The sequence below is a fragment of the Budorcas taxicolor genome, chromosome 22, assembly GCF_023091745.1.
Source record: "Budorcas taxicolor isolate Tak-1 chromosome 22, Takin1.1, whole genome shotgun sequence".
NCBI classification, from domain to species: Eukaryota; Metazoa; Chordata; class Mammalia; order Artiodactyla; family Bovidae; genus Budorcas; species Budorcas taxicolor.
In genome coordinates, this window is record NC_068931.1 from 30946206 (window position 1) to 30966167 (window position 19962).

Sequence of the window (19962 nt, forward strand, 5' to 3'; positions counted from 1 at the left end):
CCCCTGCAGTGGCTGAGGACTGACCCCCACGGAGAGCTGTATAGTTCTGTCTTTTCCCACTTGAGCCAGAGCACTTAGTTGAAAGAGTGTACGCACTTCTAATGCAGTTATGACTAGTAAAAAGAGCCAATAAAAATGACAATAAAGTGCCTGACAAATAGAAAATGTTTAATAATGCTGAGGTACTTTATGGGGCAAGGCTTTACCTCTTGGCATGGGATGACAGGCTTCCCACCGAGGCTTTTCCTGGCGGCTGCCCTTGGCCGCCAGCTCCCGCCCAGATCGTACAGGCGAAGTGCCCAGGCACTGCCGTCCTAGAATCACCCAACTTTTTCCTGCAGGAACTTCACTAGGAAGTGACCGCCACAGACGTGTAGCCCTTTTAATTGTGACAATGGGTAACACAAGGTTTACAGGACGCTTCAGTGAGAAGGGAAAAGGCACAGTAGCAAAAAAGTAAAGGGAAGGCAAGCAGTTAAAGTGCCTCCGATCCTGCTGGACATTTGGAGCAAAACCAACATTCTCCATCAGTTCTAATTAGACCTCCCAAAGGAGAGACCAAATTAAAGTTAAGCTGAATTACCCTTGGGCAGGTTACTTAGTTTCCCTTCTCTTAGGTGGCAGTCCAGTTGTTCCTCGGTATCCTCAGAGAATGGGTTCCAGGACCCCCTGGGATGCTCAGGTCCCTTATATAAAGTGAAGTGAAGACACTCAGTCATGTCCAACTCTTTGCAATCCCATGGACTGTAGCCTACCAGGCTTCTCAGTCCATGGGATTTTCCAGGCAAGAGTACTGGAGTGGGTTGCCAATTCCCTTCTCCAGAGGATCTTCCCTACCCAGGGATTGAACCCGGGTCTCCTGCATTGTAGGCAGACACTTTACCCGCTGAGCCACCAGGGAAGCAAGTGGTGTCGTATTTGTATATAACTGATAAATGTCCTCCCTAAACATTGCATCATCTTTAGATTACTTATAATGCCTGATGCCATGTAAATGCCATGTAAGTAGTTATAAATACAATGTAAATGTTCTTAAACAGTTGCTGCTGCTGCTGCTAAATCGCTTCAGTCATGTCCAACTTTGCGACCCCATAGACGGAAGCCCAAATTCAAGTTTCTGGAGTGATTTTTGCAATATTTTTAAATACTTTTGATCTGCAGTTGATTGAAACTCTGGGTGCCCATAGACACAGAGGATTGACTGCACTCCTGCTGTGAGTGGTGAAAGCCCATAGTAAGTGCTCAGTAACTAATAGCTTTTAAGAATTTCAGTTGATTATAGATTACTGACAGGGTACAGGAAACGTAGAGGGGCAGTATACAATTTCCAGTTGATCCTCAGTATTCTCTTTTTGAGCTAAAACAGAGGATCCCCCCCGCCCCCCGTAAACCCACAAAATATTTATAAACACAGGTGAAAGAATGGAAATATGCAAATAAACCAGCTGGAGATCCCCCATCTGTGGTAATGACAAAATAATGAAAAACAAAAGGCAAAGAATAACTTTAAAATTTATATAGAAAAATGCATGTTAAATTCTAAATATCCCTGTTGAGCCAGTGTGTAACTCATTAAAATATAAAAATAAAATTAAATCCACAAGCTTTTATTCTCTCCTTTATACCGTGAGGAGGATAATTTAATAATTAAAGGATAAATTTTGGACTGTCTTTTAAGTAGATCTTGAAAAAGTTGAAATGACTTATAAGTATTGACAACATGTTATCCATTTCATTAAAAATACACAATTTGATTTATTTTATTTTTTAATATAAATTTATTTGTTTTAATTGGAGGCGAATTACTTTACAATATTGTATTGGTTTTGCCATACATCAACATGAATCCGCCACGGGTGTGCACGTGTTCCCCATCCTGAACCCCCCTCCCACGTCCCTCCCCGTACCATCCCTCTGGGTCATCCCAATGCACCAGCCCCGAGCATCCTGTATCATGCATCGAACCTGGACTGGCGATTCGTTTCACATATGATATTATACATGTTTCAATGCCATTCTCCCAGATCATCCCACCCTCGCCCTCTCCCACAGAGTCCAGAAGACTGTTCTATACATCTGTGTCTCTTTTGCTGTCTCGCATACAGGGTTATTGTTACCATCTTTCTAAATTCCATATATATATGTTAGTATACTGTATTGGTGTTTTACTTTTTGCTTACTTCACTCTGTATAATCGGCTCCAGTTTCATCCACCTCATTAGAACTGATTCAAATGTATTCTTTTTAATGGCTGAGTAATACTCCATTGTGTATGTGTACCACAGCTTTCTTATCCATTCGTCTGCTGATGGACATCTAGGTTGCTTCTGTGTCCTGGCTATTATAAACAGTGATGTGATGAACATTGGGATGCATGTGTCTCTTTCAATTCCAGTTTCCTCGGTGTGTATGCTCAGCAGTGGGATCACTGGGTCATAAGGCAGTTCTGTTTCCAGTTTTTTAAGGAATCTCCACACTGTTCTCCATAGTGGCTGTACTAGTTTGTGTTCCCACCAACAGTGTAAGAGGGTTCCGTTTTCTCTACACCCTCTCTAGCATTTATTCCTTGTATACTTTTGAATAGCAGCCATTCTGACTGGCGTGAAATGGTACCTCATTGTGGTTTTGATTTGCATTTCTCTGATAATGAGTGATGTTGAGCATCTTTTCATGTGTTTGTTAGCCATCTGTATGTCTTCTTTGGAGAAATGTCTGTTTAGTTCTTTTGCCCATTTTTTGGTTGGGTCGTTTATTTTTCCGGAATTGAGCTGCAGGAGTTGCTTGTATATTTTTGAGATTAATTCTTTGTCAGTTACTTCATTTGCTGTTATTTTCTGCCATTCTGAAGGCTGTCTTTTCACCTTGCTTATAGTTTCCTTTGTTGTGCAGAAGCTTTTAATTTTAATTAGGTCCCATTTGTTTATTTTTGCTTTTATTTCCAATATTCTGGGAGGTGGGTCATAGAGGATCATGCTGTGATTTATGTCGGAGAGTGTTTTGCCTGTGTTCTCCTCTAGGAGTTTTATAGTTTCTGTATACATTTAGATCTTTAATCCACTTTGAGTTTATTTTTGTGTATGGTGTTAGAAAGTGTTCTAATTTCATTCTTTTACAAGTGGTTGACCAGTTTTCCCAGCACCACTTGTTAAAGAGATTGTCTTTTCTCCATTGTATATTGTTGCCTCCTTTGTCAAAGATAAGATGTCCATAGGTGCATGGGTTTATCTCTGGGCTTTCTATTTTGTTCCATTGATCTGTATTTCTGTCTTTGTGCCAGTACCATACTGTGTTGATGACTGTGGCTTTGTAGTAGAGCCTGAAGTCAGGCAGGTTGATTCCTCCAGTTCCATTCTTCTTTCTCAATATTGCTTTGGCTATTCGAGGTTTTTTGTATTTCCATACAAATTGTGAAATTATTTGTTCTAGCTCTGTGAAAAATACCGTTGGTAGCTTGATAGGGATTGCATTGAATCTATAGATTGCTTTGGGTAGTATACTCATTTTCACTATATTGATTCTTCTGATCCATGAGCACGGTATATTTCTCCATCTATTAGTGTCCTGTTTGATTTCTTTCACCAGTGTTTTATATTTATAGTTTTCTATATATAGGTCTTTTGTTTCTTTAGGTAGATATATTCCTAAGTATTTTATTCTTTTCGTTTCAATGGTGAATGGAATTGTTTCCTTAATTTCTCTATTTTCTCATTATTAGTGTATAGGAATGCAAGGGATTTCTGCATGTTGATTTTATATCCTGCAGCTTTACTGTATTCATTGATTAGCTCTAGTCATTTTCTGGTGGAGTCTTCAGGGTTTTCTATGTAGAGGATCATGTCATCTGCAAACAGTGAAAGTTTTACTTCTTCTTTTCCAATGTGGATTCCTTTTATTTCTTTTTCTGCTCTGATTGCTGTGCCCAAAACTTCCAAAACTGTGTTGAATAGTAGTGGTGAGAATGGGCATCCTTGTCTTGTTCCTGACTTTAAGGGAAATGCTTTCAATTTTTCACCATTGAGGATAATGTTTGCTGTGGGTTTGTCATAAATAGCTTTTATTATGTTGAGGAATGTTCCTTCTATTCCTGCTTTCTGGAGAGTTTTTATCATAAATGGATGTTGAATTTTGTCAAAGGCTTTCTCTGCATCTATTGAGATAATCATATGGCTTTTACTTTTCAATTTGTTAATGTGGTGTATTACATTGATTGATGCACGGATATTGAAGAATCCTTGCATCCCTGGGATAAACCCCACTTGGTCATGATGTATGATTTTTTTAATGTGTTGTTGGATTCTCACTGCTAGAATTTTGTTAAGGATTTTTGCATCTATGTTCATCAGTGATATTGGCCTGTAGTTTTCTTTTTTTGTGGCATCTTTGTCAGGTTTTGGTATTAGGGTGATATTGGCCTCATAGAATGAGTTTGGAAGTTTACCTTCCTCTGCAATTTTCTGGAAGAGTTTGAGTAGGATAGGTGTTAGCTCTTCTCTAAACTTTTGGTAGAATTCAGCTGTGAAGCTGTCTGGACCTGGGCTTTTGTTTGCTGGAAGATTTCTGATTACAGTTTGAATTTCCATGGTTGTGATGGATCTGTTAAGACTTTCCATTCCTTCCTAGTTCAGTTTTGGAAAGTTGTACTTTTCTAAGGATTTGTCCATTTCTTCCAAGTTGTCCATTTTATTGGCATATAGTTGCTGATAGTAGTCTCTTATGATCCTTTGTATTTCTGTGTTGTCTGTTGTGATCTCTCCATTTTCACATCTAATTTTGTTGATTTGATTTTTCTCCCTTTGTTTCTTGATGTGTCTGGCTAATGGTTTGTCAATTTTATTTATCCTCTCAAAGAGCCAGCTTTTGGCTTTGTTGATTTTTGCTATGGTCTCTTTTGTTACTTTTGCATTTATTTCTGCCCTAATTTTTAAGATTTCTTTCCTTCTACTAACCCTGGGGTTCTCCATTTCTTCCTTTTCTAGTTGCTTTAGGTGTAGAGTTAGGTTATTTATTTGACTTTTTTCATGTTTCTTGAGGTATGCCTGTATTGCTATGAACTTTCCCCTTAGCACTGCTTTTACAGTGTCCCACAGGTTTTGGGTTGTTGTGTTTTCATTTTCATTTGTTTCTATGCATATTTTGATTTCTTTTTTGATTTCTTCTGTGATCTGTTGGTTATTCAGCAGCATGTTTTTCAGCCTCCATATGTTGGGATTTTTAATAGTTTTTCTCCTATAATTGAGATATTATCTTACTGCATTGTGGTCAGAAAAGATGCTTGGAATGATTTCAATTTTTTTGAGTTTACCAAGGCTAGATTTATGGCCCAGGAGGTGATCTATCCTGGAGAAGGTCCTGTGTGTGCTTGAGAAAAAGGTGAAATTCATTGTTTTGGGGTGAAATGTCCTATAGATATCAATTAGGTCTTTTCTGGTCTATTGTATCATTTAAAGTTTGTGTTTCCTTGTTAATTTTCTGTTTAGTTGATCTATCCATAGGTGTGAGTGGGTTATTAAAGTCTCCCACTATTATTGTGTTATTATTAATTTCCCCTTTCATACTTGTTAGCATTTGTCTTACATATTGCGGTGCTCCTATGTTGGGTGCGTATATATTTATAATTGTTATGTCTTCTTCTTGGATTGATCCTTTGATCATTATGTAGTGTCCGTCTTTGTCTCTTTTCACAGCCTTTGTTTTAAAGTCTATTTTATCTGATCTGAGTTTTGCTACTCCTGCTTTCTGATTTCTTTTAATTATAAACAATAAATTTTTGGAAATTGATCTCTAATTTTCATTAGAATGTGGTAAGTCTGGTAAAATATATTCTAAATGTATTTGAATAAATAAAATATCTTAATCATATAGAATATGGAATTAAGGTCTTTTAAACTTTTATCGTTAAAAACAGTATATGTGACCAGATGATTAATTTCATTTTTTTTAAATAATAGTTTTGAAAACATTCTCACAGCCACTTTACAACCAGAAAAGATCTCATCCAAATACTAAAGAATATTAAACTTTTTGGCAATGTATTACATAGAACAATGGCACTCTTTGTGTCAAAGTGCTAATTTGAGAGAGATTATCTCATGCTTTTAACTCTTTTCCAAATAAAGTACTTGTTTAACTGAGATAAATCATCAAATATTTCACGTTTTAGTTGTAATTTAGTTTATACCAACATGTTGTCTTTAGTGCACTGCCTGGTAGCAAGGATATACATCTAATTCCTAAAATACTCATCCCCATGATCCATCCAGTAGCTGACACATATGCATGTAACATGTTACAGTAAATACTCAGCCTATGTGATGCCATCTGCGTAACAGTCTTGATTCCATGATTCCAATCCACATAACCGTCTTGTAGTCCGGAGAGATGAAGTAGCCTGCCCCAGAAAGTTCAGTTAGTAAATGGCAAAACCAAGGCTCTCACTTGAACTGTTCATTCAACAAATATTAATTGAGCGCCTACTATGTGCCAGTCACTGATGACCCTATAAAGATTGAGGTGGAAGGTCTCATTTCTCATAAACTTTGCATTCAAATAGGAGAGACAGATGTTAGAACTAACAAAACTGTCACTGAAATAGACCAAAGTGACTGGGCAGCTACTGCCTCCCCATCACTTGGGTCCCACCAACACTGGAGCAGGTCCCACACAATAAGCACGTGTGCTCATCTAGCCCCAGAGAGGGCTCTGTGCGAGCCCAGAGCAGATGGACCTGTGACTGGCCTCGTCCACTCCCCTAGGTACAGGTGGGCGCTTTGAAATCAGACTTACAGTTCCCCCAATTAAAATATTAGGGGGGACTTCCCTGGTTCTCCAGTGGCTACGATTCTGTGTTCCCCATGATGGGGGCCCTGGTTCAATCCCTGGTCCAGGAACTAGATTCCACATAAAGTAACTAAAGATCCCACATGCTGCAACAAAGACCCAGCACAGCCAAAGAAATATTTTTAAAAAATATTAGGGGAAGGACCGTAACCTGCATAGAACAGATGTTAGCACTGTTCCTTTCTTAAGAACTCAGGGTGGACAACACATCTTTCCACCTCAGCTTGAGGGCAGATTGAAGATACAGAAGCCCAGGAAATGATCCGGATTTGAGGCTCAGAATCTACTTCCTGGACAACAAAGCCCCGCCTCCTCATTTGCTGAAGTGTTAGTGTCTCAGTTGTGTCTGATTCTTGCAACCCCATGGACTGCAGCCTGCCAGGCTCCTCTGTCCATGGGAATCTCCAGGCAAGAATACTGGAGTGGGTAGCCATTCCCTTCTGCAGAGGATCTTCCCAGCCCAGGGATTTAACCCGGTTCTCCTACATTGCAGGCAGATTCTTGACTGTCTGAGCCACCAGGGAAGCCCTCTTGCTAGGTTATGTGTAACCCTTACGACGTGATAGCTTCAGAGTTTATCCAGTTGATTCTGGGGAAGGTCTTCCCAATGCCTTCAAAGAACTGGGGTCTTTTTCTCAGGGACACGCTTCCCCAAACTATGTCACTGAGGACATTTGTCAGAAGATCTGTGCTTTTCTCCCCACTCCTGTACAAGAAAGCAGCTAAGATATTATTGCTGGAAGCAGGAGAAAATATCAACATGGGTGGGCACTGGCTCCTCCATATTTGTGATGCTGAAGGATCGTGGGATTAGCATTTAAGCGTGAAGTCACCTGGCATGGCTGCTGGTTACTGCCCTCACCTCTCTGGGTGTTAATCAGGCCAGGTCACCTAAACCAATTTATGAGAAGCTCTTGATGAGACAGGCATTAACTGGAATACCTGGTCAGGTGACTTCAATAATCCTTTCTGCCCCAAGAACCTATGATTTCATCCTGGACCGAAAAAAAAAAAAAAAAAATGTCTACAGATCAGAATCGTAGAAAAGTTTGTAAATTAGATCGCAGTTGAAAGACATGAAGGAATTCTGTTTTGGAATCCTCATTTTTTCTTGATGTGAACTCCAGTATCTGGTCAGGCTATTTAATGTTAAAGATATCTTGCTGTACTTTCTAGTGTCTGTTGCCATTTTGGGTTGGATTTAAGTTTCGAGGATGTGTCTTTTTTTTTCCCCCCATAATATTTGAGTTACTATGATGTATAAACTAGTGTATCTGATTTAATGATCTCAGCCTGTGGTTGAAAATTTCTAACCGATTTAGGGCTGTTTTCTCCTTTATTTGCTGTATGCAGAGTGGGTAGCCCTTCAAGAACTAATGGTTGAATGTTTTTTCAAGTGAGTTGATATTTTCATCAGACCCCTTTGTATAAGGATCATTCCTGGAATGTTGCTTCCTTTTCTTACCGCTCTATCCCCAGCACCTGGCACAGTGATTGGGCACATTTTAGGTGCATGCTAGTAAAGTAATGCTCAAAATTCTCCAAGCCAGGCTTCAGCAATACATGAACCGTGAACTCCCTGATGTTCAAGCTGGTTTTAGAAAAGGGAGAGGACCCAGATATCAAATTGCCAACATCCGCTGGATCATGGAAAAAGCAAGAGAGTTCCAGAAAAACATCTATTTCTGCTTTCTTGACTATGCCAAAGCCTTTGACTGTGTGGATCACAATAAACTGTGGAAAATTCTGAAAGAGATGGGAATACCAGACCACCTGACCTGCCTCTTGAGAAATCTGTACGCAGGTCAGGAACAACAGTTAGAACTGGACATGGAACAACAGACTGGTTTCCAATAGGAAAAGGAGTATGTCAAGGCTGTATATTGTCACCCTGCTTATTTAACTTCTATGCAGAGTACATCATGAGAAACACTGGACTGGAAGAAACACAAGCTGGAATCAAGATTGCCAGGAGAAATATCAATAACCTCAGATACGCAGATGATAACACCCTTATGGGAGAAAGTGAAGAGGAGCTAAAAAGCCTCTTGATGAAAGTGAAAGAGGAGAGCGAAAAGTTGGCTTAAAGCTCAACATTCAGAAAACAAAGATCATGGCATCTGTTCCCATCACTTCATGGGAAATAGATGGGGAAACAGTGGAAACAGTGTCAGACTTTATTTTTGGGGGCTCCAAAATCACTGCAGATGGTGACTGTAGCCATGAACTTAAAAGACGCTTACTCCTTGGAAGAAGAGTTATGACCGACTTAGATAATATATTCAAAAGCAGAGACATTACTTTGCCGACTAAGGTCCGTCTAGTCAAGGCTATGGTTTTTCCTGTGGGCATGTATGGATGTGAGAGTTGGACTGTGAAGAAGGCAGAGCACCGAAGAATTGATGCTTTTGAACTGTGATGTTGGAGAAGACTCTTGAGAGTCCCTTGGACTGCAAGGAGATCCAACCAGTCCATTCTGAAGGAGATCAGTCCTGGGATTTCTTTGGAAGGAATGATGCTAAAGCTGAAACTCCAGTACTTTGGCCACCTCATGCGAAGAGTTGACTCATTGGAAAAGACTCTGATGCTGGGAGGGATTGGGGGCAGGAGGAGAAGGGGAAGACAGAGGATGAGATGGCTGGATGGCATCACGGACTCGATGAATGTGAGTCTGAGTGAACTCTGGGAGATGGTGATGGACAGGGAGGCCTGCCGTGCTGCGATTCATGGGGTCGCAAAGAGTCAGACATGACTGAGCGACTGAACTGAACTGAACTGAAAGTATTTGTAGAAGAAAATAAAAATATTTTGTAATAACAGTAAAGGTTAATGTATAACCTCTGCCCTCCTAGCCTTGAGCAGAATGGATCTAAATATTTTACTCTCATTTGAAAAAATGAAAACGAATTCTTTCGCTGTGAAGGTTGGAAATAAAACACTCCTTCAACAGCATATAAGGGGAAAAAATAAAACACACATTTCCGTAAATATTTGTGGCACACCTACAGTGTACCTAGCACCGTTCTCTGCTCCGAAGGTCAGACGATTAAGACAGTTCCCCAAAGACTGAACCCAGCCCTGTCCTGCGTATGTTGCAGATGTAATTCGTTCTCTTCTGCTGATTTCCTAGCACGTGACAGGGATCACAGACACTCAGATAAACGAGCCGCCAGGTTAAATGTGGTGATGGTAGCCATGCTGGCCTAGTAGAACAAATACTTGAAAAGTTTTTCAAGAAGCTTCTCAGGTAATAGACATCAGTGGTGGTGGGGCAGCAGAGGGTTGCAAACTAGGTGGAAGATTATGGAAGATACTGCGATCTAACTGCAGCTTACAGTCCGTACCAGCTGTGCAGGTCTGTGGTGGTGCCCTCCAGGGATGAGAGATGAGGTGGGCAGGACAAGGGTGGCCTTGCCTGGAGGTCCCCACACCTGGACTTCCACCCATTCTGTGCTTCATATCTGGACAGTGTTCACCTCTCCACCTCCAGCCTACTCAGATTTTTCCTTTCTTTTTCCCCTTCCCCAGAGCCCTCATTTCTTCTCCTCCTTTCCCTGGCTCCACCTCCAACCTCATAACAACAAAGAGAAACCCTTTTGCAAAGAAATCCATTTGATTTAATAGAATCATCCAGAATGTCGTGTCTGCTCCAACTACAGAGTTGCCAGTGCACAACTGCGAATTTCTTAGTGACGGAACTCCGACTTTAGGGAGGTCAGTGTTAGATAACTTGGGTTTAGGGGAAAGAGTTCCTTTTGCTTGTCTGTCTGTCTGTGTCTGTCTCTCCAGTTGTCTGCATTGGGCTTTTGTGGTAATTTGGCCTCTTGTTTCTCTCCTGTGTCAATTTTATCAATGTTAGGACATAGTATACTATATTAGAAGATATCAATGACTGTTGTCACTAATCCCATTTCTCTGAAGTTTGGTCATAGACTCCAGACACCTCTTTGATTGCTGGCAGATAAATCTTTAGATAGATAGATAAATAAATCTTTATCTGCCAATAATCAAAGAGGTGTCTGGTAGCCCTGGTAGCTCAGCTGGTAAAGAATCTACCTGGTAAAGAATCCACCTGCAATGCAGGTCTCCACCCCAGTTCCATCCCCGGATTGGGAAGATCCCCTGGAGAAGAGAATGGCTACCCACTCCAGTATTCTTGGGCTTCCCTGGTGGTGCAGACAGCAGAGAATCCGCCTACAATGCAGGAGACCTGGGTTCGATCCCAGTATTGGGAAGATACCTTGGAGAAGGGAGTGGCTGTCCGCTCCAGTGTTCTTGCCTAGAGAAATCCATGGACAGAGGAGCCTGGCAGGCTATAGACCATGGGGTCACCAAGAGTAGGATACAGCTGATGGTCTGGTCTGTTGTGCACAGGCTCTAAGCAGAGGAGGACAGGATTCAACTTGTTTGCCTTTGTGTGTGTGTGCTTCTGTTGTTGTTAACAAGTTCTGTTCTGTTGAGAGATGTGGACCTTGGATTCCAGAGGAATTGGAGCAAGGGAGAGGTGATGGTGTCCAAGGACTAAGATAGTAGCAGATGGTTCCCAGAGATATTTGGGAGGTGGACTCCTCAGGGCATGGAGGTCGGTGTTGTGGGGACAGGAGTTCAGGCGATGGACAGACAGATGAAGGGTGATGCTACTTATTGCAACCCCGCCCCTGAGGGGTGGGGGGGTGGTGAAGGCGGAGGAAAACCCTGGGGGCAGATGTTGAGCTCTGCTTAGGGATTTGAGAGGCTCAGGGACACCTGAGGGGCATGTTAGATAAGCAAGCAGATAAACAGGTCTGGCAGAAGTCGTCCGGAGGATAAAACTTGGAAGTTCACCAGTTTGTGGATGATAATGGAAGCCACTTGGGGTGGATTGTTTTGCTTAGAAAGAAATCCTAGCTGGAGAATAAAAGAGAGCCTGAAGAAACTTGACTATTGGGTGGAAGAACAGAGAAGGGGGTGGCCTGGCATACAGCCGGAGTTGGGGACGCCTAGGGCCACTGGGGGGTAGGGGTGTAGTGTAGTGGTGGGTTTTGTTAATGGGTTTGAGATTGCCATAAGATGAGACCTTGGGGTACGCCCTCTGGCTTCTCCACGGAGCAGTTCTGTGGCGGGCAGCGGGGTGGCGGGCAGCAGGCAGAAACCGTAGGAAGGGAGCCGAAGGAGGGAAGAGAGGTGAGGACCCAGGAACAGCTGAGCTACTTCCGGACTTGACCATCCAGGAGAAAGGGAGCTAGAGAGAGCTTGGGGCCGAGACAAGTTGGCAGGGGATTTCATGTATTTTTAACATGGGAGACATGTGAACATGTTTACATGCTGATGGGGAGGAGGTGATGGACAGCAGGTTGGAAGGAATGGGAGTGAGAGTGGGGGCATACCAAGGACAGATGGGGTGGCTGGTTTGGGGCGATCTTGTTTACATTTGATGTACTTTTTGAAACTCACAGAAGGAAAATGCTGACCAGGTTAGACTCAGATGACACTGAGACCTCACCTCCTCTGCCAGCCCTCAGTATCCCATCCCCCTCCATCAGCGCTCCCCAGGGAGTCTGGGATCCTGGTGGTAAAAGATCCCCACTTCAAGTGCCTTCCTCATTCATTGAGGACACAATGAGAACATCCATTGTGTTTCAATTGAGTCAGTGACAGAGGGGAGGATCCCTTTCAAGGTAGGGGCCCATTTAATCCAAAGGGAAGCTAAGTAAAATAGGAACGAACATTATCTGAAACTGTTTCTCGGGGAGGGAATGAACGAGTTACAGGAGAACTGCTGGGTCTCGAGTTTCTTAGAATGAAGATGGACACTTGTTGGCATCACTTTAACTGATGCTGAGTATCGTGCATGTGTGCAGAGAGAAACAGTTTCTAACTTTCAGGCTTCTGGCTTTTTCTGGGAGGAAAAAAAATTACTGTAATTTGTAAAAAGTATGATTTAAAAAATTTTTTTCTCAATTGATAAACTTTATATTTTAGAGCAGTTTGAGGTTCCCAGGAAAACGGAGCAGAAAATTCAGAGTGCCCATAGATACCATGTCCCCAAACAGTACGGCCTTCCCAGGTGGCACCAGTGGTAAAGAACCTGCCTGCCAATGCAGATGTGGGTTCGATCCCTGGGTCAGGAAGATCCCCTGGAGTAGGGCATGGTAACCTACTCTCCCACTCTATTCTTGCCTGGGGAATCCCATGGACAGAGGAGCCTGGGGGGCTACAGCCCACAGGGTTGAAAAGAGTCAGACATGACTGTAGCGACTTAGCACACACGCATACAGTTCAGCCTGCTCCACTATCGGTGATCCACTGTTACAGTTGGGCACCCTCCACTGACACCTCTGAGCACCCAAACTCCGTAGTGTACATTAGGGCTCATCCCTGTCGGACGTTCTATAGGATTTGACAAATTACTGGTGATGTGCATCCACCGATGTATCGCCGTACAGAGTACTTTCACTGCCCTAAAACATCGTCTGCGCTCTGCCCATTCACCCCTCCCTCTCCTCTGTTTCTTTCTATGTGTGTCTGTTGGCTTTTTTGGCAGTTATCTTCTGTGTAAACATAAAAATTAGTTTTTCAGTATCTCCTTCGGAAGATCTTGATAGAACCTTAATAACAGCTTTGAGTTTTGAGTACTTTGGTACATAACAGAAAAATTCAGTCCCTGGTCTGGAATTATGACTTTAAAGCAATAATAGTAATTATTCAGTCTTTATCCTCCTCTCCCTGCCCCACTTTGTAAGCCCCCTGTAGTTAACATTTCAGGGCTTCCGTGGTGGCTCAACAGTAAAGAACGCGCCTGCAGTGCAGGAGGCCCAGGTCCAATCCCTAGGTCAGGAAGATCCCCTGGAGAAGGAAGTGGCAACCCACTCCAATATCCTTGCCTGGAAAATCCCATGGATTTAGGAGCCTATTGGGCTGCAGTCCTTGGGGTCGTAAAAGAGTCAGACATGACTGAGCGACTAAACAACAACAGTTAACATTTCAAGGAAGGACTTTTCCTCTCCTCCTTTCGGAGTGGGGGGTGGGGGTGGCCAGAAGGGCAGAGAGATTTGCTCTTGACCCTACTAAACTACTAAACCACCACGGGGCAACTCGCTAAGGAAGGGTCCTGGGCCTCTTCAGAGTCTTGAGTTCTGTTCCTAAAAGGCCAGAAGAGAATCAAGGAAGCTTCTTAAAGGTACAGGCAGCAGTGTTGGGGCCTTAAAAGATGAAGAAAGGTCATGTGGGGATTAAGGGGTTAAAGCATTAGTGTTCAAGGCTCTGCTTTTTACTCTTCGTTACTTGTACAGAAAGGATGCTGCCTTAAAGCCTGTGGAAACTGGTCATTGTAAATTCTGCGGTTTGAAAATCATTGGGGAAAAAAAAGTCCCAAAATGTGCAGGGAGAATTGGACTGCAAATACCAGTTCAGAGAAGAGCCTCCAAGCGTTCAAGCTTCTTGATTATGGGTTGTGTTTCCATAACCAAGGCTTTACCCAGGTCACCTGGGTTTCCAGCATCCCTGAGGATGCGTCAGAGGAGACGGGGTAAAGTGGGAATCACTTCTCTGATGTCACTTTGCAAGGATGTCGTGACTTTTGATGTTTCTCATTTTGCCGGGGTTCATATTTGCCTAGTATTTTTCTAATGACTATTTCACACTCATCCCAAGTGACAGTAGCCAGGAAATCATAGCTTTGATATGCTGGCTGCATTTTCTACTACTTACTAAAAGACACAGAACTAATTATTTATTAATGAGAACTATTAATGTATTTATTAATTTATTAAAGCAAGAAGATGCACTGGTCCCCTGTGTGGGAATGTCCGTCTACACCATAGTCTCCCAGAGGAGGAGGACCCCTGATAGCCTGAAACCCATGAATCAAGGCCCCAGGAGGTTCATGGGGCACACGAGGCACGGTCGGTCTCCTCCAGTTGCTCCCTGGTCCCCAGAAGTGTCAAGGACTGCTTCCTTGCTGGTCTCTCCTCACATTCGACTAAATCACAGTTTTGTACATTCTTGGATTTTATGTTCTTCGCACCCAGATGAAAATGCTCGTAAAGACTGGTCTCCTGGGACTTGCCAGGCAGTCCAGTGGTTAGTTGTTTGTCTTCCAATGCAGGGGGTGTAGGTTCCATTCCCTGGTCAGGGAGCGAAGATTCCACATCCCTCCCAGCCAGAAAAACAAAGTGTAAAACAAAAGCAGTATTGTAACAAGTTCATTTCAGACTTTAAAAATGGTCCACTTTAAAAAAACTGGTCTCTGGCCTGCAGGATTGTGTGACTGCATGGCCTCCACCCTAGGGGGTGGAGCTTAGAGATAATTAAATCCTTTCCATATTTCTCAGTTGGGCTTCCCTGGTGGTTCAGATGGTAAAGAATCTGCCCGCAGTGCAGAAGACCTGGGTTCAGTCCTTGGGTCGAGAAGATCCCTTGGAGAAGGGAACTCCAGTATTCTTGCCTGGAGAATTCCACGGATAGAGGAGCCTGGTGAGCTACAGTCCACGGGCTGGCAGTGAGTTGGACACTGACTCAGCAACTAACACGCTCAGTTACTATTAAACTGAGTAACTCAATTAACTTAGTAACAAACTCAGTTACTATCAGCAGGTGCTGTGTGGGGTCTGGAAAGGACAACTGTTGTCAGAATGACTAGGGCCTCCCCTGATCTTATATCTTCTAAAGGGACAAAAGGGGGAATAGGTAACAGCAAGAAAGTAGCACCATACTATATAGTAGGCTGTGTTCTACAGAAGAGAAAATCCCAGGGACGTGACAGGTGGTTATGGGGATGTGGGGCCGCTTAGAAGGGACACCAAGAGGCCCACCCTGGGAAGAGTGCTTCAGGCAGAGGAAACAGTATGTGTAAAAGTTTTGGAAAATCTTTGGGAAGTGTCAAGATAGTTCAGTTTAATGCTGGGGTGCAAAAAAAGGCAATGAAGTAGACAGCTGGTTGGATCTTCCTGGAGGTGATGGGGAGACAGGGATCCCAGCTTACACCAACTTACCATGTCCTAGAATTGAACACTGAACAGAAGCAGATTGCTAAACACAACACATGCATGTTGATGTAGTTTATTTGAAGCTTGAAGCAGGTTCGTCATGGTGGTTTATTGGTTAAGTCGTGTCTGACACCATTCATGGACCGTAGCCCACCAGGCTCCTCTGTCCATGGGATTTCCTACGCAGGAATAGTGGAGTGGTTTGCCGTTTCCTCCTCCGGGCAGATCTTCCTGACCCAGGGATCAGAAACCTCGTCTCCTGCATTTCAGGCAGATTCTTTACTGACTCAGCCACCAGGAAGGCAGGTTACTGCACCTCTTAACTACATCTGATCTGTCAAGGAGCCTTACTAGCGTCTCTGTCTCCTGCAGGGGGATCGCTTGGCAAAAGACCTGACAAGCACCTGGTGAAGGTTTTGCTAGCCGAATCTTCCTGTTAACCCCTGAGGCCTCCTGGAAAGTCTTATTGGTAGAAAGAGATGCATTGTGAGAAATAAACCAAGATTTGCAAAGTTGTTTGGGTAATTCTGCTTTTTGCCAGCCTCATCAAAGGAAGACTGTCGAGACTAGTGGCTGGTATTGGCTGCGTTTTCTAGGAGAGGGATTTTTTTTTTTTTTTAGGAAAATGAACTCTTTTGATATTCAGCATTCTTTCCAGCGAGGCTATTTGGGCAGAATTTATCCAGGCAGTGCATATAAACAGGGAGATCAAGGCATTTTGTTAGGTGAAGAGTAAAAGTCGTGGCTCTAACAAAAAACTCCAGAAGGGTATATGTGGCTTTGTGCCTTTAGAGTCTTTTCTTAATATTTTCTTAAAGAAATGTTTTATAATTTAACACATGCCCGTAGTAAATTTTTTAAATATGCTATGAAAAATGACTTTGCCGCCCACTCCTGACCTCCGGTTGCCCACTAGAGATAGCCACTGTTAACATTTTCTTACAAATTGTTAGGATTCAGCCATTTAATATGCATGTTGAAAATATTGTCTGCATCCCCTATGAGTTTTGAAAGGTAGTACTTTCTTAAATTTTATTTGGATGTATGGCAGCTATTCAAAGGTCTAGGGGAAAAAAACCAGACAATATAGAAAGAAGGTGGAATAATATCATTGGGATACTGATTTCCTGAGCATGAGTGAATTGGGGGGTTCACATAAGTAAAACAAAAAAGGTAAAATCGTGTGTACAGGGACTTCCCTGGTGGTGAGATTCTGTGTTCCCAATGCAGGGGACCCGGGTTTGATCCCTGGTCAGGGAACTAGATCCCACATGCCACAACTAAGACCTGGCACAGTCAAATAAATATTTTTAAAAAGAGAGAGAGATGGTTACATATTTAGTTGTGAAATTTTGTACTTAACTTTTTTTCCCCCTTAGATCTACTTTTTTTCAATTACTTTTATTAAGGTGGGATTGTTGTTTAGTCGCCAAATAGTGTCTGACTCTTTGTGACCCCATGGACTGTAGCCCGCCAGGCTCCTCTGTCCATGGGATTTCCCAGGCAAGAATACTAGAGTGGGTGGCCATTTCCTCCTCCAGGGGGATCTGCTGACTCCCAAGGATCGAACTCATGTCTCTTGCATTGGCAGGCAGATTCTTTACTACTGAGACACAAGGGAAGCCCTAAGGTAGGATTACATAGAACAAAATGTCCAGTTTAAGTTCAGTGAATTTTGACAAGCGTATATACCTGTGTAACTACCATCCCAGTCAATACACAGATCATCGTCATCATCCTAGAAAGCTTCCCCTGGTCCCTCCTCAGTCAGCCCCCTGCCCTTGCCCAGCCCCTTGGCAATCCATCACTGATCTGCTTCCTGCCACTGTGGCAGGAAAAGAGGCATTTTCTTAGCACATTTGGTGGTGGAGGTTGGGGGTGGGGGCAGAGCGCGGTCTTTGATTACTGCTAGTGGTAAATGTGTTTCGTTGAGGGAAGTGGAACATCAGCATATCAGAATATAGCTGTAATGGTATTTTGAGTGAAGTATCACAAGGCTGATCTAAAGATTAAATGAGATAGTGTGTGTCGAGTGTTGTGTATAGTTGCTTCGCACACAGTGAGGGGCCCCCAAGTGCTCCTTGTCACTGTGGTCATTGGTGGGCTTCGGGTGTCACAGCTGGAGCCCCTCTGTGATAACCCAGGCCCAAGCTTCTCACCCTTCAGGGACCTGGAGGGTTCACCCCCCCTCCAGGGAGGGGTGGGTGTGATGGGGGGAGGGTGGGCCTGTCTCCCCTGCCCCCTCCTCTCCCCACCCCCACCACCCCGTTCCAGCAGTGCAGCCTTATTTTGCTTTTCAACTGTGACTCAAGTGTAAGCTTTCTGGGACTTCCTGTGCCCGTCCAGTGATTAAGACTTCACCTTCCAATGCATGGGGGTGCAGGTTCCACCATGGGTCAGAGAGCTAAAATCCCACATGCTTCATGGCCAAAAAACCAAGAACATGAAACAGAAGTAATACTGTAACACATTCAATAAAGACTTTGAAAATGGTCCACATTAAAAAAAAAAACTTTCTTCTGAAAAGTAAGGGTTCCCCGTGAACAAACATGGGCGCCCTCCTGAAGTCCAACCTCCTCATTTAATGGCAGGAGAAGGTTTATTACCTTTGGGCAGCAGGAGCACTGGAACCCAGCCCTCCAAATTTCTAGCCTTTAGAAAATTAAAACAGGGGTGATGCATTGATAGGCTTAGACATTGTAAGTTCCCTTACAGCTTCTAGTTTGGAACATATTAGTTTGGGACATTTTAAGAGGTAAAATGTGGAATTGGCTGACACCATCTTTTTAGCAGTCATTTTCCCTTTTTTAATTTTAACTCTAATTTGTCATATTTTCCTCATCCCTTACCCCTTCATATCACTTTTGAAATACGTGTGAGTTAAGGTCAATTAGCATGTATGTTGACATCCACCTCCAACTAAATTTTCGAATTATCTTCCTATCCATCTTGAAGAGGTAGTAATTTCAGCTTAAGTGGCAATTAAAAAGCAAAGAATTACACTTAATAACCTCCACCAGCATACCCAAGATCTTCTGTTGTGGCATCTGAACAAATACTATTCGTCATCAATAATTTAGGTGGGATAGCACGTGACTTCCATTTAGTTTTACAGGGTTACCAAGGGCTCTGGTTCTCTCTGGGGAGATGGCAGAGCAAAAGGAGCTGGCCTGAGAGCCTGCTTACCAGGCACCTCTCAGCTGTGGGCCGGGAGCAAGACTCCTTGAGCCTCAGTTTCCCTTTTTGGAGAACACTCAAAATATACCTAACTCTTTTCTAGCCCTGAGTTCATTTGGTATTTATTATCAAAACAGTAATGTGCAAATTCTGTTTTAGACCTGTTACCTCAAATGTGATCCCATGTTACAGGACTAACAGTAATTTAGTTAAGCGTATTGTCAGAGTTGACAATGAGGATATATTCATGCTAATTAGAACAGGTACAGTGAATAGGCTCCTGCTTGAGCTGTCTCATTAAGACTGAATTGAATTGATTTTGATGCTTTTTTACAGATTTTTAAATTAACAGTAACAAGTGGCAGCGATTGGCTCTAAGTGTATAGACTTTTACCTAAAACAGCCATATTCTTTCTCCACGATGGTTATTCTTTTACCTTTTAAGTACAGTATGCTAATTTCTTACCTCCTCCTACATCCTTCTTTCTTATTATCCAGCTAAATGTATTAGCACAACTGAATATAGATTTAGAGAGAGATGTGGTAATCACTGCTTAACTTAATGTTTTAATTTCTGTAGTCCAACTACATGAAACAGGATGTATCAGGTACATTATTAGCAGGTAAAGTAATTCCAGTGATGAAATTTATTTTGAGTCTTTATATAAATGGTTGGCTGAATATTAATACTGAGATTAATACTGAGCTCCTGCCCATTACTACTAACTTCATTTGATTACCTTTTAGTTTAAGATTTCTAATAGAAGGGCAGCACATCTTTAAATGTAAAGATTTAGAATATTTATTTGTTTCAACAAAACACTTTCCCATACAAAACTAGACTGACTTATAAACAAGCAGTTAATGATTTTAGCATTGCTGTTTTTTTCTTTTTTCTAAAATTTTTTAAACTTTTAGTTGGAGGATAATTGCTTTACAATGTTGTGTTGGTTTTTGCTCTACAACAGCTCAAACCAGCCAT

General features: G+C 42.6%; 1 protein-coding gene and 1 non-coding gene across 2 annotated transcripts in view; one reads left to right on the forward strand and one right to left on the reverse strand.

Moving 5' to 3' along the window:
* The window catches only part of KCTD1 (potassium channel tetramerization domain containing 1), a 99644-nt gene that overhangs the window by 11234 nt on the left and 68448 nt on the right, over positions 1-19962 (forward strand). The gene's annotated exons all lie outside the window — the stretch shown is intronic.
* TRNAC-ACA (transfer RNA cysteine (anticodon ACA)) lies at positions 830-901 on the reverse strand. Its single transcript has one exon. It is a non-coding gene; the product is annotated as a tRNA-Cys (tRNA).